Below are 17,021 nucleotides of genomic sequence, written 5' to 3'. Positions count from 1 at the left end.
AACAATGAATCGTGGAACACTACATCAAAAACTAATGATGTAATGTATGGTGATTAACATAATAATAAAAAAATAAAGTTTAAAAAAAATAAAAAAATAAAAGAAATCCTAGAAAAACAGTATTTTTACTGCCATTTTTCTTTCTTCCACAAAATCTCAACCATCACCATCACAGCAACACACTCCAAAGGTCAGATTGGGAATATTTAATTTATCACACAACAACTACTGAAGACCATCTTGCTAATTCCTTACCAGAGAACACAAAGCGGAATGCAAATTACTTCTGAACGGAAAATAATTACTTGTAAGTATAGAGAAATAGAATGGCTGTCTTTAATGATGATCAACTATTTCTACAAAGAAAAGTTGTAATTCTTTGGTTTTACAGGAAAGACATCCTTTGTGATTTTTCAGAGCCTACTGTCAAAAAGTCCCATTTCACACACTATATCTCTAATGCCCCTTTTATTTTATTTATTTATTTATTTGAGAGGGAGTGGGGGGGAGGGGCAGAGGAAGAAGGAGAGAGAATTCCCGAGCAGGTTCCACGGCCAGCACAAAGCCTGAAGCAGGGCTCGATCTCACAACCCTGAGATAACGACCCCTGCTGAAATCAAGAGTCAGTTGCTTAGACAACTGAGCCACCCAGGTGCCCCCCACTTTTACAATTTTTTAAAAGTAGGTTCTAGAAGTTCTAGAATCTACAAGTTCCAAGGTTGAGCTCCATTTTACCTTACCTTTTTATTTCACTGAGGCTTTACTCCGTTTTTTGTTTTTTAAAGATTCTCCAAGAAGTTTATTTTGCAAATTTTTTTGCATTTTATGTTTTTGGCTTACAGTGTTATAAAGAGAAAAATGTATACAATTTTGAACACTGAACTATTAATCATTTTCACATGAATTAAGATATACTTTATTTCTAATTGACCTTCAAATGCAGCAGCAGCTCATGAGTTTAGTTAAGTATTCTTGCTACCCCATCCTACCCTGTCATTGAGTCAGAGTTCAAGATACAGATACATATACAAATACAAAACAGACACAAACAAGCCTTTTATGAAGTGAACAAATCTTTTATAATGTAAATAACAGTTCCCTTTTGGAACTTTCTATATCCAGTTCATGCCTTTTCTGAAATTGGGACATTCACACTTATTAGACACAATCTTCATAAAGCAAAGTGTTTATCTCTTTGCAAACTTAGGTAATTCTTGAGAGCAATATTTTTCTTATTGATCTGAAAAGAACAGTGTGTGGAAGGTCAAAGAGGAAAAATCACTTCAAATGATCAAAACAGAAGAGGTCTGAAAAATAATATACTTAATAGTGTAGGGAGAAAAATTTTAAGTATAGATTCTATGAAAATATTGATATTCAAAGGAATAGCTTTGGACCCATTGCCAAAAACTCAGATTTTTTTCTCAGTTAATTAAAACCAAGAGTATTTATTTAGGAAGATACATTAAGTCTTTGAAGTAAGAGTGAAAGAATTGTACAATTTAATTTCTATATAAATGACTGAATATACAAAGTATCAAATATAAACAGTAGTATAGCAAGAAAATAAATTGGCAGAAATAATTACTCAACCAGGAGCAATAATTAAGACCACCATTTGAAAGATCTTCTATACACCAAGAACGAAAAAAATGTTGTTATACGATTTTAACAGCATACAACTGAATTCAATTCTAATTCATTACTATTATACTTTTTTCTTCTTCAGTATTTGTAGACCCACATCATCTCCTATCAATTCATTGTGTTTATTACGTGAACCATCACATGCAGGAAAGTCTTAGAACGCCAACACCGACAATAAGCTGCTTCAGTAAGACACAAATCTTCAATGTTTATTTCATTCACCACTTTGGGATTTTCCTCTTGTATTTTAAGATTAATCAAGCTTGGGGGTCCTGGGTGGTGCTGCCCATTAAGTGCCGGACTCTTGGTTTCGGCTCAGGTCATGAACTCAGGGTCATGAGATAGAGCCCTACCTCGGGCTCCCTGCTCAGTCCCAAGTCGGCTTATGTTTCTCTCTCCCTCTCCCTCTGCCCCACCAAAACCCCATGCTTGCTCTCTCTCTCACATACATGCACTCTCTCTCTCTCTCACACACATAAACAAATAAATCTTAAAAAGATTAATCAAGCTATTGTTCTGTTGCTTTTCTTTGAGAGGAATGGACGAATTGCAAAGTAGCTAAGTAGTGCAAGTACACTAAAGAAAGGCAATAACCGAAGCCATTCTGAAACTGTGAGCTGAGTGAACCAGTAATGCTCTCGGGGACAGGGAGCTGCTTTAGATACGGGAAGCTGCACCTTCAGGATGTGGGCCAGCTCTCCAGTACCCTCCTCCCCGCCAGCGACCGCTCCTCTCTGAGACCCACCACTCTCCAGCTGAGCTGCCATGCCTCTACTCTGTTTTCTTACCTTAAATCAGGACAATACACTTTTTATTTTTTATTTTTTTTAAAGATTTTATTTATTTGACAGAGAGAGAGACAGTGAGAGAGGGAACACGAGCAGGGAGAGTGGGAGAGGGAGAAGCAGGCTTCCCTCGGAGCAGGGAGCCCAATGCGGGGCTGGATCCCAGGACGTCGGGATCCTGACCTGAGCCGAAGGCAGATGCTTAACAACTGAGGCACCCAGGCACCCCAAGATTTTTTTTTAAAGATTTTTATTTATTTGACAGAGGGAGAGATAGCGAGAGAGGGAACACAAGCAGGGGGAGTAGGGGAGCCAGAAGCAGGCTTCCCACTGAGCAGGGAGACCGATGCGGGGCTCGATCCCAGGACCCTGGGATCATGACCTGAGCTGAAGGCAGACGCTTAACGACTGAGCCACCCAGGTGCCCCAGGATAATACGCTTTTAAAAAAAAGATTTTATTTATTTGAGAGAGAGAGGATGGGGGGTGGAGTGGGGGCAGAGGGAGAGGAAGAAGCAGACTCCCCACTGCACAGGGAGCCTGAGGCGGGGCTTGATCCTAGGACCTTGTCATGACCTGAGCCAAAGGCAGACTTTTAACCAACTGCCACTGCACCACCCAGGCGCCCCTGGGATAGTCTCCTTTGATGGTACTATATTATCATGTTTGAGACAGCCATATATTTAAGTCAAAAAAAGATAGGAACCAATATCCACATACATATTTCCATTATTTTTTAAAAAGATAATTCCCTAGCCCAGAACGTTTTAAAGTATGTAGGCTCAAGGATTTTCCTTCCTTTCAATGATCTATTTAAAAGCCAAAGATGTAATAATCCCGACCCCAAAGTAATCATTTTAAGCAAGACTACTTAGGGATTGCAAAGTTCTCCAAATGTCTGTTTGGATGTATTTCAATCTGAATTTTTGTACCTTTTATCAATATTATAGGGAAAATGATTTTTTAGTTTAAAAAGGTAAAAATCAACCAAAAGTATAGATAAGACCTCTTGACTCATCATTTTCGTTAAAACTTATTAAATAATTATTTAGTGGAGTACTGCTTTCAAACTCTGAATCAATCAAAAAATGACTGGGATAAATTCAAGTAGGAGAGATTTAGCCTATATATATATATATATATATATATAGGCTAAATATGTGTATATATATATATATAGGCTATATATGTGTGTGTGTGTGTGTATGTATGTATATATATATATATATATATATATATATATATATATATATATATAAAAGGGTAACTTCTGGAATTCTACCCTGGCATGGGTGATAGAATCTCTATCCATGGCAATGTGGAAAAAGTAAGTATCTGTGGTAGAGAGCTTAGCTGTTTACCCACTTGCCCAAAGACAGGGTATTATTAGAACTGACCATACAAGGTCCTTCTCATGCTAAGACTCCATGGTAAATTTTCAGACAGTTCCTGGTTATTGTTTCAATAAACCTTTATCAGAATGGCAGCTACAGGGGGTGCCTGGGTGGCTCAGTCAGTTAAGCATCTGCCTTCGGCTCAGGTCATGATCTCATGGGTTGTAAGACCACCCCCCCCCACCCCCGCATTGGGCTCCCTGCTCAGCGGGGAGTCTGCTTCTTCCTCTCCCTCTGCCCATCCCCCCTGCTCCTGCATGAAGTCTCTTTCTCCCTCTAATAAATAAAGTCTTAAAAAAAAAAGAATGAAAAGAATGGCAGGTATATACATTTTGATTCAGGGACTGACTTCTTTGTTTGCAACTGTAATATACAAGGTCTGACATGGTTTACTGATAAGAGCACTAAATTTTCCATAATCTCCATTTTGCAAAATGTAAACAGAAAGTGAATACACCTTGCTAAAGTATAGCTCATTCTGCTTCACCCTTACCCTCACCTTCTGTTGCAAGTTATGATCTTTGCTGTAGTCTACAACAGACCTGAACCTTATAATGTACAGATCTGAGTTACAGAAATTGTCAAATTACTTGCCAGTTCTGCATATACATATGTATTTACAACCTTTAATATTTGTATGGTTGTTTAGTTTTTCACACAACCAAGAAGAGGCTATAGAGTAAATAAGGAAGTTACCTTTTATGCCAATTCTCAGATCATTCTACAAATGGAAAGGAGGAAGAAAAGGAAAAGAGGTAGAGGGTCAGTGAAGCGGGATGTTTCCTGCACTGCTAATATAGATTGTTCCCCTCGGTTAACAGTGGCCACTGATTAGCTTAAAACAAAAATGAACTAGTAGTTCCTCAATTCTGAATTGTCTTCAACTTTCTTCTCTGGCAGGAACAAGCTTAACACAATTTGTCAGGCACATAATATTTTTATGAATGCCCTACATTTGAATGGCATTTACAGTTTTACTAAGAGCTTTCCCCATACATTATCTCTCTGATCACTTTCAAATAAGGCCTACCTGACCTCTATCTCTATTAAGTTGGAGAAAATGGATTGAAATTGCTGTGTAGGTCTGGGAAGCCGGGGGGCAGGGGGAGCTCCTGGCAGTGATCATTGTTAGATGATGAAAAGGGGGCCTGAGAGAAGCTGTATCATGTCCATTCCTGAGCATTTTTAAAAAAAAGGGCAAAGTCTCCCCAGCCCAGGCAGATTTGGGTTTGCAGCTGCCTGGGACTGGGGCTGGAGTGGGGTGAAAGAGGACTTTTCCATGCCTGCTTCACCCTAAAATCTGAAGAACCTGCAATTTCTGGTGGAATTTGCTCTAACTTATAACACTGTTTAGTTTGCATAAAAATGGCAGTGCTGAACTCATGCGTAAATTTCACTGTAATTTTCCACTTGCTGCCAATGTTGAGTGTTAAAACAGTGGTTTTAGGTTCCTGTGATTGTGAATAATGTAGGTGCCTTAGCCAGGGCAGAGAAACTCCAAGTAGGAATTTAAAAAAATTTCCCTTTTGGATGGCACACGATGTAGTCTGGAGTGGGAGTGTATGATTCCTGCCACCTCATAATGAATTTTAATTCATTAAGAGTCCATCCTGTGTTGAACTGCTTCCCATCCAAATGTCCTTAGAAATGGCATTTTTAAAAACTGAAATATGCTGGCACAGATTCTATTTTAATGACACATCATACACTACAATAAAAAGTATGGAAAAATATTAAAAATACATACTTATAATATATGAGTAACAGAGAGAGCAATTGTTTTTTTCCTCAAGATAAAAGGTACCCTTTTGTGCCCTTGATTTATACTTCCATTGTATAAACAATATTGTGGGGGGGAGAAGGTACCAAAACATAGTATCTCAATAAAATCAGTGACATGGCACTGTTGTTCAACTAGTACCATCTTAAAATCCCATGCCTTTGGGGCGCCTGGGTGGCTCAGTCATTAAGCGTCTGCCTTCGGCTCAGGTCATGATCCCAGAGTCCTGGGATCGAGCCCCGCATCCGGCTCCCCGCTCAGCAGGAAGCCTGCTTCTCCCTCTCCCTCTCCCCCTGTTTGTGTTCCCTCTCTCGCTGTGTCTCTCTCTCAAATAAATAAATAAAATCTTAAAAAAAAAAATCCCATGCCTTTGCTTGTCATAACACATAAAAAGCTGTTGAAAGTGTAATTTGTTTCTTGATTGCCTCTAGACTACTCAGTAAGAACTGAGAGAAAATAGAGACCTCAATATAAGACTGTCACTATAGAAGCTGGCACAGAATCTAAAGCAGAGCTCACATCCCCACCCTTTCCAGGTGCTTGCAGACTTAAAATTTATCACTTAGTTTTAGATCAGTGGTTCTTAATTCTGGCCACACATTGGCTTTAAACACAACACCAATGCCTCGGTCTTTTATTTAATATTCAATTTTTCTGGAAGCTCCCCAGGTGACAATACTAATTTGTAGCCCATGCCTGTGAAAACTGCTATACAATCTTTCACTTTGAATTAGTGACTGCTCTTACCTAAGATCCTACAAGTTTTTAGTATACCAGCCATAATCCCACATTTTTAAATTAAAATAATTCAAACAATTTGCTTTTCAAAGCATAAAAATACAAATAACCCTCAAATAGTGCCCCCTCCAATCACTTCGAGCTGTTCACAAAATGAGATTTCCCTTCAATACTTATTTTGCATGTGGTTAATCTACTATCAATTATTTAGATCACAGATGATGAAAATTACAGGCCTTGATATAATGCAAAGCTACTCAAGTTATCAGCAAATCATCACTGATGTCATCCCTGGCAATTACAGCATTGTTTTTACTTATTTTTATATTTAAAAAGTTTTTAAAGTAAGCTACACGCCCAGCATGGAGTCCAACATGGGGCCTGAACTCACAACTCTGAGATGGAGACCCAAACCGAGATCAAGAGTCGGCTCAACCTTGGGGCACCTGGGTGGCTCAGGCGGTGAAGCATCTGCCTTCAGCTCAGGTCATGATCCCAGGGTCCTGGAATGGAGCCCCGCGTCTGGCTCCCTGCTCGGCAGGAAGCCTGCTTCTCCCTCTCCCACTCCCCCTGCTTGTGTTCCCTCTGTCACTGTCTCTCTCTGTCAAAAAATAAATAAAAATCTTAAAAAAAAAAAAGTGTCGGCTCAACCCACTGAGCCACCCAGGAGCCCCACAGCATTATTTTTATTGGTCATCAGACTGCTGAGTTATTAAAGCAAATGTTAAGTATTTGCTCAGAAATGAACAAAAATGGATTATTAAAATTCTGAAAAGCCTGGCAGTGATTTAAAACTGTTCTCTGGGGGCGCCTGGGTGGCTCAGTCGTTCAGCGTCTGCTTTCGGCTCAGGTCATGACCCCAGGGTCCTGGGATCGAGCCCCGCGCATCAGGCTCCCTGCTCGGCGGGAAGCCTGCTTCTCCCTCTCACCCCTGCTTGTGTTCCCTCTCTCACTGTGTCTCTCTCTGTCAAATAAATAAATAAAATCTTAAAAAAAAAACCTGTTCTCTGCACCCCAGCCCTAAAGCTATTTTCTTTTATGAAGCACTAGTATTTCTGAACAGCATAATCAGCCTTAAAAAGGTCAAATGAATTCAAAATTCAAAGAAAGAACTAGCGTTTCATCAAAACTTCAGGTGTCTACTAAAATGCTCCTAAAAGTCAGTATTTTCTGTCCTAGGGTTGGAGGGGTGAGGTGCAGGGAGGAGAGCACCACAGTGCCAGGGAACATTTCCAGTGTATTAAGCCTCTTGGTTAAAATTGCTACAATGTATTCAGTGATCACATTGCTGAGGTTTCCAAGCCCACTCCATTATAACAAGCCAAGAAGAATAATCTTGATGTGTAATTGATAGTTATAACTGGGCCTTAAAATCGCACTTTTCAGATTTTGCTTTTGCAGCATCTTAAGTGATTAAGCTGTCTCTCTCCTTTGCCAGGGGTAGTGAAGCAAGACCAGGACAAGACATTTTGTGTTGTCTTGCCCTTAAAGCTTAATTATGGTCATATTAACAGAAAATCTCAAACACCTGATCAAAAGATAACTGAATATTCAAAGTACATCCCGAGACACAAAGATTGTCTCTAATTAGGCATTACCTGATGGCAGCACATTTAATTGAATAGAATCTGCTATAGGAAATGGATATTAAACCCCACAAAACCAAAAATCTGTATCAGCAGGCACAATGCTTAGGACTTAGGTAAGAACAATGCCTTCTTTGGAAACTCAAGAGTTAGGTTATCTAAATGTGATCCACTGAGCAGTTTAATTCCACCAGGGATAATTCTAAGTGTTCTCAATCTGATACCCCTCCCCACCATGTCTTTACTCCAAGAACCTCAGGGCTACAAAAATGTGGCTTTAAAGATGAAATATAGCTGTCTTTAGGATGGCTAATAATCGACAAATCAAAACTGCTGTAAGCATTTAGTAATTCAAGACTCTAACAGGAATTTTCTTAATGATTCAAAGATTCCTCCATTTACAGAAAGTAACCTGAGATTCTTAAAGTTCTGGCTGGGGCTCAGCAACTCCAATTTCCTTGTTGACAGCATTTCTCTTACCCTAGAGCTTGACAATATGCACACAAACTTGAGATGAACTCAGCATACAGGTCTATAAGGCTTGAGAAGTTACTTTTTCACTTTCACTATCCATAGCTACATACCACCTTGAATTCCAAACACTTAACAAACTTTAAAAAATCTAAATAGAGAGGTACATAACTTCTAAGGATAGGAACAACAGTGACGCTGACTGATAATCCTGCTAAGCATTTACCATAGCCCTGGGGAAATGGATAAAAATGTATATGCAAATAGAAAGCAACAAGGCCCCAAGACCTCAAAGCCCAACCTGGCTGAAAAGAGATCAGAATAAAATATAGATCACAAACCTCAGAGGCAGGAGGGAAAGATGGGACCATCTGCATACCGACATGTGAAAATGTGCTAACACAAAGGCAGCTAAATCGCAGAGAAAACACTGCAGATTATCAAGCAACTTGTACCAACCCCTGTGATCCTTGTGAAGTTTCTCTGAATACGGGAAGACAGCCAACTGTGGCTTGCAAGTTTCTGTACCTCCAAGGGAGGCGGCAAAAGAAAGCACTAGAAGGCTGGTTTGTTCCTTAAGACTCTGAAGCAACATGCTGGTGTCCTGGCCTCTGTTATCACACCATTTGACATCTTTTTTGTTACTCTTCTCCCAACACCTGATTTGCCTTTGTAACTTTTGATTTCAAAGTATCATTTTAAAATATTAGTGTCTTGCACCACATAGTATTTTTTTCCTCATCTTGTAAAGTTCTTTTCTAACCCATGCCTACAATAGATGGACCATGACAAGAAATGGAAGTAAAAAACTCAAACTTTAGACAAAATTTCAGCTGAACTTTGGGTTCTAGTCAGGTAAATAGTTTAAGAGGAAGAGATACAATCTAGGCATTTGCTATGATACACTGAGTCACCCCACCACCAGAGAGTGACTATTACTGTATGTTGAAGTTTCAAAAATATATAGCAAAATAGCTATATATATATATATATATATATATATATATATATATAGCCTAAGCAGATGGTTTTTGTGAAGTCCCTTAGGGCTGAAGGATTTTTTATCACTTTTTAGAGCTCTCACAGGTAAGGAAGTTTTATCTCAGCAGCAAACAGTAATGCCTAACAATGGCAAGGAAAGGAACCACTGGATATTAGGGTGAAAAATGCCTTTACCAATATCTACCTAGAAGAGACAAATTCTCATCCAAATACCACTTTCTGGGTCACCAGTGAAGAATTTTCATTACAGTGTAGGAAAAGATAAACCCTGGCTAGAACAAAAAAATATATTGTAAAAGAGGTGTCTGAAGTCCCGAACGGAGTTTTATCTCCCATTTCAATGATAGAATCATTATTATAAAGGTGATGCTAAGTTTCTAGAAAGGTCTAACAGTTCAAATGTATGCTGGAGTATGTCCAGTGGAACCAATGAATGCATTTCCCCCCTGGTATTGTTAAATACTATACAGAAAGCAAACTAGTTCGAAAATAAATGTCCAGGATGTATATGTAATTGGTTTAAATAGCACATCCAAGGCTGTATGTGTTATTTTAACATCCCCAACAAAAGAGGTAGGTAAAAAACAAGATTCCATTCTGGAGGAAGGTTGAGTTGAATAACCAAGAAAATAATGGGGAGGGGCTGAGTTGTGACTCAAGCCTCACAAAAGGTAGCCCCTTCTATGGTAAAGTATTTCTAGCCTTCCATTCAATCATGTTCTTGCGGCAACTTCTTGGCTCAAATTACAATGTCTTTAAAGAAATCTGTTCTTGAAAATAGCACCTTCTCTGTAGGTGAAGGCTTTTAGGGCAAGGTTTGGAAGGAATAGGAGAAGCAATAAAGACATGACCCTGGGAAGTACTGTTGATACTTATGCTTATATTATACACCATATTATATCCCTATGGCTTAGGTGAGCCTCCACTTTCTTAACAGTAAAGAACTTAAAAGACTGCCTATTGTAGGATTAACAAAACACCCAGAGATCATCTTAAAGGACTGTAAAGGATATTTACTTGAGAAGAGGATGAAGCTTGCAGGTACTAACCAACTATGTGAATATTAAAATTCCAGGAACTGGGTCAGCAGCACAGAACTAGGCAATGGCCTCAACATAATTCAGGTGTAAATGTGTTATTTACAGGAAGAAAGTTTCTGGCTCTACAGAAGAGACGCAGGCAATTCTGAGGTCACCCCTATACAAAGGGACGGGGTGAATTATGGCCCACTGGCAGAGAATGCTTAGCCCTGAAAATACTGTTCCGTAGCTTGCATGAGGAGGACTACAGTTGGCCAGGGAGGTTGTCAGGGGGCATGTCTGCCCATAAGTGAGGGCCACTCAAGGAGTCCCCTGGAGGCCGCTGTCTATAACATAAGCCATTAGTCCTTTGGAACTGTTGATCTGACGTCATGGATGTAAAATTGGCAAGCCATTTCTCCCTTTGTGGCAGAGCATATGGTCACTGATGCTGTCTCTAAATCTCCCTTCTCTCCTCCCAAAAGCTTTGGATTCAAAGCTGCTGTGCACTATAAAGATTGGGTGCTGCTATAAATTTAATAGGTGACCTGTAATTATTCCTAAAACATGCTTAAAAGATTCATCATAAATTAGCAATGTGTAACTTTCAGTATATTGAAGAAAGACCACATCAAATAAATACTTGATTTATTTATGGCTTCACTGCATTATTTATGTATATGATTATTTGTGTATAATAAAAATTGATTTGTGAAAAAAAATTTAGGGGGCAGGAGGGGTGGGAGGGAGACAGAGAGTATGAATCTTTTTATTTTTTAAAGATTTTATTTATTTATTTGACACAGAGAGATACAGCGAGAGAGAGAGCACAAGCAGGGGGAGTGGGAGAGGGAGAAGCAGACTCCTTGCTAAGCAGTGAGCTGCATGCGGGGCTCGATCCCAGGACCCTGGGATCATGACCTGAGCTGAAGGCAGACGCTTAACGACTGAGCCACCCAGGCACCCCAAGAAAATGAATCTTAAGCTGGGTGTGGAGCCTGACTTGGGGCTCCATCTCACAACCCTGAGATCATGACTTGAGCCAAAATCAAGAGTCAGATGGACACTTAACTGACTGAACAACCCAGGTGCCCTATTTGTGAAATTTTAATATACCTTTGGGTAGTGCCAACTAGGAATGCCACCATAAGATGGACTGGGAAGAATATCAGAATACATCACACAATGTTTCTCAAACTGCAGTACATGGGACAATAATGAGGTCCCTCAGACAAGGGGAAAGGCTGCTCCTATAATCCTCCCTCCTGGGCAATGCTATTCCTTTTTCTTTTTTTTTTTTAAGATTTATTTATTTTAGAACAAGAGTGAGCACACATGAGTGGGAGGGGCAGAGGGAGAGAGAATCTCAAGAAGACCCCAAGCTGGGGCACCTGGGTGGCTCAGTCGTTAAGCATCTGCCTTTGGCTCAAGTCTTGATCCCAGGGTCCTGGGATCGAGCCCCACATCGGGCTCCCTGCTCCGCGGGAAGCCTGCTTCTCCCTCTCCCACTCCCCCTGCTTGTATTCCCTCTCTCGCTGTGTCTCTCTGTCAAATAAATAAATAAAATCTTAAAAAAATAAAAAAAAAGACCCCAAGCTGAGCACGGAGCCCAACTTGGGGCTTGATCTCACAACCCTGGGATCATGACCTGAGCTGAATCTAAGAGTCGGACACTTAACCCACTGCGCCAGCCAGGTGCCCCTGGGCAATGCTATTCTATTTCTTACCTCTTCACAATCAGTAATATCGGCGAGGCACTCAGAGTATGAGGGGAGAGAATTGTTAAATTTGTGACAAATTCTCTCCATCTATGCCAAAAATAGATAAGGAAAATTAAGTGTTTGGCCATGATCCCAAGTGGGTGCTTCTGCTTCTGAGGCTTAATTATGAGAGGCAAGAAACCAGGAGATCTTGGTTCTAATTGCCTTCTACCGATTAGTCTGTGTGTGTATTGGGGAAGTCCGAGAATTGATGTCTTCCTAGGTAACTCAAGGAGAGCTTGACTAAGTAACCTAAAAAGATAAGGGGAACTGGGGCCAGATTTCTAGCAATAAAACATGAAATGTGGTTTTGGATATTGTGTCATTTGCCACCCATTTCAGCCCACACCAAAAGAAACAAAAAAAGGGTGGCTCAGTCGTTAACGTCTGCCGTCGGCTCAGGTCATGATCCCAGGGTCCTGGGATCGAGCCCTGCATCGGGCTCCCTGCTTCGCGGGAAGCCTGCTTCTCCCTCTCCCACTCCCCTGCTTGTGTTCCCTCTCTAGCTGTGTCTCTCTCTGTCAAATAAGTAAATAAAATCTTTAAAAAAAACAAAAACAAAAAACTGTTCAAGGGTGGGAAAGAGATTACATATTTGAGGACAAAGAGTAATTTACAAACCAATACACATGAGAAGATAATGTATTCAGGATGAAAATTTATTCATAGGCTTCAAAGTAGTAAAGGAGGGAAAAATAAAAGAAACAAGTCACCAAGACCAAGGAAAGGCTCATGTGCCTTAAGGGTGCTAATTTGGTACACTAAAAGGTACATTAGCTTTTTGGGGCTTTAAGGATGCCCATTTAAACCACCATACTGTCGATTTATTTATTGGTAACCTTTACATGTGAGAAAATGAATGCCTTCTCAAATGTGCCTGTGACCCAAGGGAAACAGTTTATTCTTCTGATAAAATAGAATGAACTTTATGTCCCGGCAGTCAAGATACAAACAACCTCAAGTTAAAAACAGGTTAGGATTAACCGCCATTAAGAACAATTTAAAAAATTAATGGACCACTTAGAATTACAAATTTTACTTGTACAAAGGTTTTTTTTTACTATAAAATGAAACACACACAGAGATATAAAACCACTTGAAGGAATTTTTATTAGAGCAGACACATTCAAAATGTATGACTTCTCAAAAACAAGCACTACTCACACTGAAGGTCATACCACCCCCAGACCAAACATTTTTTTGTTTTGTTTTTTACCAAATAGGACAAACAGTAATTTGAGGTTTTGTTCAAGTACATGATTGAAAATAGCAGTGAGATATTTCCAAAGCACACATAGGGGGTATTTAGAACAATTATAAGAATTTTACAGCCAACATTAAAAATACCTGGCAAGCTTTGAACAGGAAAAATGCTTTCAGCTAAATCATGAAACAGCACAGTGGTTGTAGCATTAAGTGATTGTTGCTCAGTGGAACACAGTAGATTAGTCATGACGAGTACTCGATAATTAAATGTGCACAAAGACTCAATTCTCCTGATTGCAATGCATTTCACTCTACTTCACATTATTATAAAAGGCATATGTGTATGCAAATGTGTTAATACATTTCTAAGTCTCTTCTTACTCTACTTTGTAAACTCAGATATGATGTAAACCCTTCTAAACACCAACAAAGAGAAAACAATTACAGCATTAGTTAAGGGTAGAAAAATGGCAGAACCCAACGGAACACAGAGAATTCTCGAAGGTTAGAAATTAAAATGCATCTACACATTGCACTGTGGATGGGCAGGAACCCAGGAACAGGGACAGAACCTGTTTGGTTCCCAGCCATTTGCTACAGTCTCTGCCCTAGACGAAAGGCAAGTAGGTACATTTCTTCCCTGGGTGCTGGGCACAGTTAGCTTTAAAAAAGAAAAGAGGAATAAAGGGAAACAGCAAGGAAATGGATAGAAGTATAAATGTGTTCACAAGGAAATGGATAGAAGTATAAATGTGTCAAAACAAAAGAAAATTACTTGTGATGAGAATATTCTTCTGTAAGATTGCATGGGGCTTCCTCATCATTCTCAATGCAACTCTCAAAAGATAACTCCAACAGAAGAGTTTGTAAGCAACATTATGGTGGGTAAGAGGAAAAGGTGGGGTTCTCCTAATAGTTGCAAGCTTTTCGTAGAAGGCAATGTACCAGAATGATGTTGGACACTGATTTTATGGATTTAGAATCCAATGCAGTCCAGTGTACACCTTTGAGCTTCACTGTAACTTTTCATAATATTGAGCAACAATGTGATAAGGTATCAAAGAATGAAATATTCACTGCGAATAAGGGGAGGTTCACTCATGCATTTAATTAATTAAATTAGATATTTATTTGAGAGAGAGAGAGCACAAGGAGGGGGAGGGAAAGGGAGAAGCAGTCTCCCTGGTGAGCAGGAAGTCAGACACGGGGCTCGATCCCAGGATCCAGAGATCACGACCCAAGCTGGAGGCAGACGTTTAACCGACTGAGCCACCCAGGAGCCCCTCATTCATGTATTTTAAAGGTAACGTTCTTCTAGGATGGCTAGAATTTTAAAAAGACATGGAAAATAAAAAGTGTTGGTGAGGATGTGAAGATATTAGAACTCCCATACATTGCTGGTAGAAATATAAAATAGTTCAGCCTCTGTGGAAAACAGTTTGGTGGGGTTCATCAAAAGCTAAACAAGGAATTAAGCATGAGCCAGCAATTTTACTCTTATGTGTATACCCCAAAAGAACTTTTCTGAAAAGAGGTGTTCAAACAAAAACTTGTGCATTGATGTTCATAGCAGCACTATTTACAATAGAGTCAAAAAGTCGAAACCACTCAAATACCCATCAACAGATGAATGGATAAACAAAGTGTGGTCTCTCCATCCAATGGAATACTATTCAGGCATAAAAAGGAATGAACTACTGATACATGCTACACAACAGGAATGAACCTTATAAACATTACACTAAGAGAAACCAGACACAAAAGGTCATATACCGTATGATTTCATTTATATAAAATATTCAGAACAGGTAAATCCATAAAAACAGAAAGCAAGTTGGTGGTTGTCAGGAGCTGGAAGGAAGGCAGACTGGGGAGTGACTACTTAATGGTTATGAAGTTTCCTTTTGAGATGATGAAAATGCTACAGGATATGACAGATTTGGTGGTGTCCCATGTGAATATACTAAATGCCACTGAATCATTTTTAAAATTAATTTTATGTTATGTGAATTTCACCACAATAAAAAAAAAGTAACACCTGTGCCTTATAGCACGTCATGAGGCAAAATTGTTAATATAGTTGATGCCTCCATTCAACCAGTATTTATTGAGTCCCTACTATGCAAGATACTGTAAGTGATGAATAAAAAAACTGACACCGTTTCTGCCTTCAAGGAGCCTGGAGTGTAGTGGGGGAGACCAGATATTAATCAAATACTTACACAAATCAGCTAAGTAGCAGGAAGGAAGGCTACACAGTGTTCGGAGAGCTGACCCAGCCAGGACCACATGACCACCACACACAACACAAGCCTGATCAGACAGACTGCTCCTCCAGTCCCCGCTTTAATAGTTTCCCACTGATCTTAAAACTGAAAATTAAAATCCTTACTCTGACCTGCAAGGTCTTGCAGAGCCAGGTCTCTTCCTCCTGCTTCTCCAACCTTGTCGTGCCCCAACCAAGCCTCTCCGCCTTGTTTTCTCTGTTACAGCCCACTGACCTTCCTTCCATCCCACTTCCATCCTTCCTGCTCCAGGGCTCCTACTCCACATCGAATACTCTTCCCTCACCCCTGTACCTTCTTAACCTGTAGTCACCCTTCAGATCTCTCAACTGTCACTTTCTCCTGAAAGCCTTTCCTGATGGCAACTCAAATGAAAAGAGACCAATAACCTTTTCTCCAAAGTCTATGTCTGCTACAGAGAATTTACAATGAACAAAACAAAAAGAAAATCTCAATTCAGCTTTTCAAAAAGCCCTAACTCCAAGTCTCCCCAAAATTCTCCTCCGACATTCTGCCGAAGAAATCCTTTGTGAATTCCTTGACTTTGCATAAAGTGTTTTCTTAAACCTTCTGATTAGTTTCAATAAAAACAAGGCAGTGATTGTGACAATAAGAACTCTGTATAGTCTACTGACACAAGCTCATTAAACATAATTCAATGTGGCTGGTTATTGTGATGCTTTGTTAACTGATTTATATACACTTCAGGCAATTTTATGCAGAGCAGTATTCAGATTCATCAATTCCAGTTGATTAAACAGTTGATTAAAAATGGGTGGTTATGGTCATTTCTGTTAAAAAAAAAAAAAAAGTCAGGCATCAGGCCAGGAATATAATCCTCAATGTAATATTGTTTCTGTGAAGAAAATCAGATTAGACTTCTATTACTTTGACTTCCATGAATATAACCTGCCATAATGTACAAGGACAAGTTGTAAAGGGTTTTCAGGAGGGCCCATCATCTAGCTAGTATGCACTATGGAACAGAGGCTAGGTCCAAGGCAAACACAATTCAAATTGGCCAGCCACGCACTGTTCTCTTTTCAAGTCTACCTCATTTGATAATCATAAACTGGGGCAGGGTATTTTTTGCAGCATTGATTTCTCTGCAGGAAGAGCACAGAGAAGTATCACTAACATACAGAAAGTCCCCACACAAAAAAGACTCTGCTAAAGCTGTCAAAGGACATTTATACAATATTAAGATTATCCTGATGCTTCTGGGAAGTGAAAATAAACTGCATTTTAAAAATAACATCTCAGTGATTAACATATTATTTATATAGTATTTGATGTAACAATTCATAATGAAGCTTGCATAAAGGGTTTACTAATAAATAAGTAAACAA

The 17,021-nt window shown here is 39.5% G+C and overlaps 1 protein-coding gene across 8 annotated transcripts in view; it reads right to left on the bottom strand.

The window, feature by feature from the left end:
* ATP11C (ATPase phospholipid transporting 11C (ATP11C blood group)) overlaps positions 1-17,021 on the bottom strand; it is a 174,336-nt gene that overhangs the window by 94,928 nt on the left and 62,387 nt on the right. The window lies entirely within an intron of this gene.

Source organism: Halichoerus grypus, chromosome X (assembly GCF_964656455.1).
Source record: "Halichoerus grypus chromosome X, mHalGry1.hap1.1, whole genome shotgun sequence".
Taxonomy (NCBI): Eukaryota; Metazoa; Chordata; class Mammalia; order Carnivora; family Phocidae; genus Halichoerus; species Halichoerus grypus.
The sequence above is the reverse complement of the archived record's forward strand: the minus strand, read 5'-3'. Positions and strand labels throughout refer to the sequence as shown.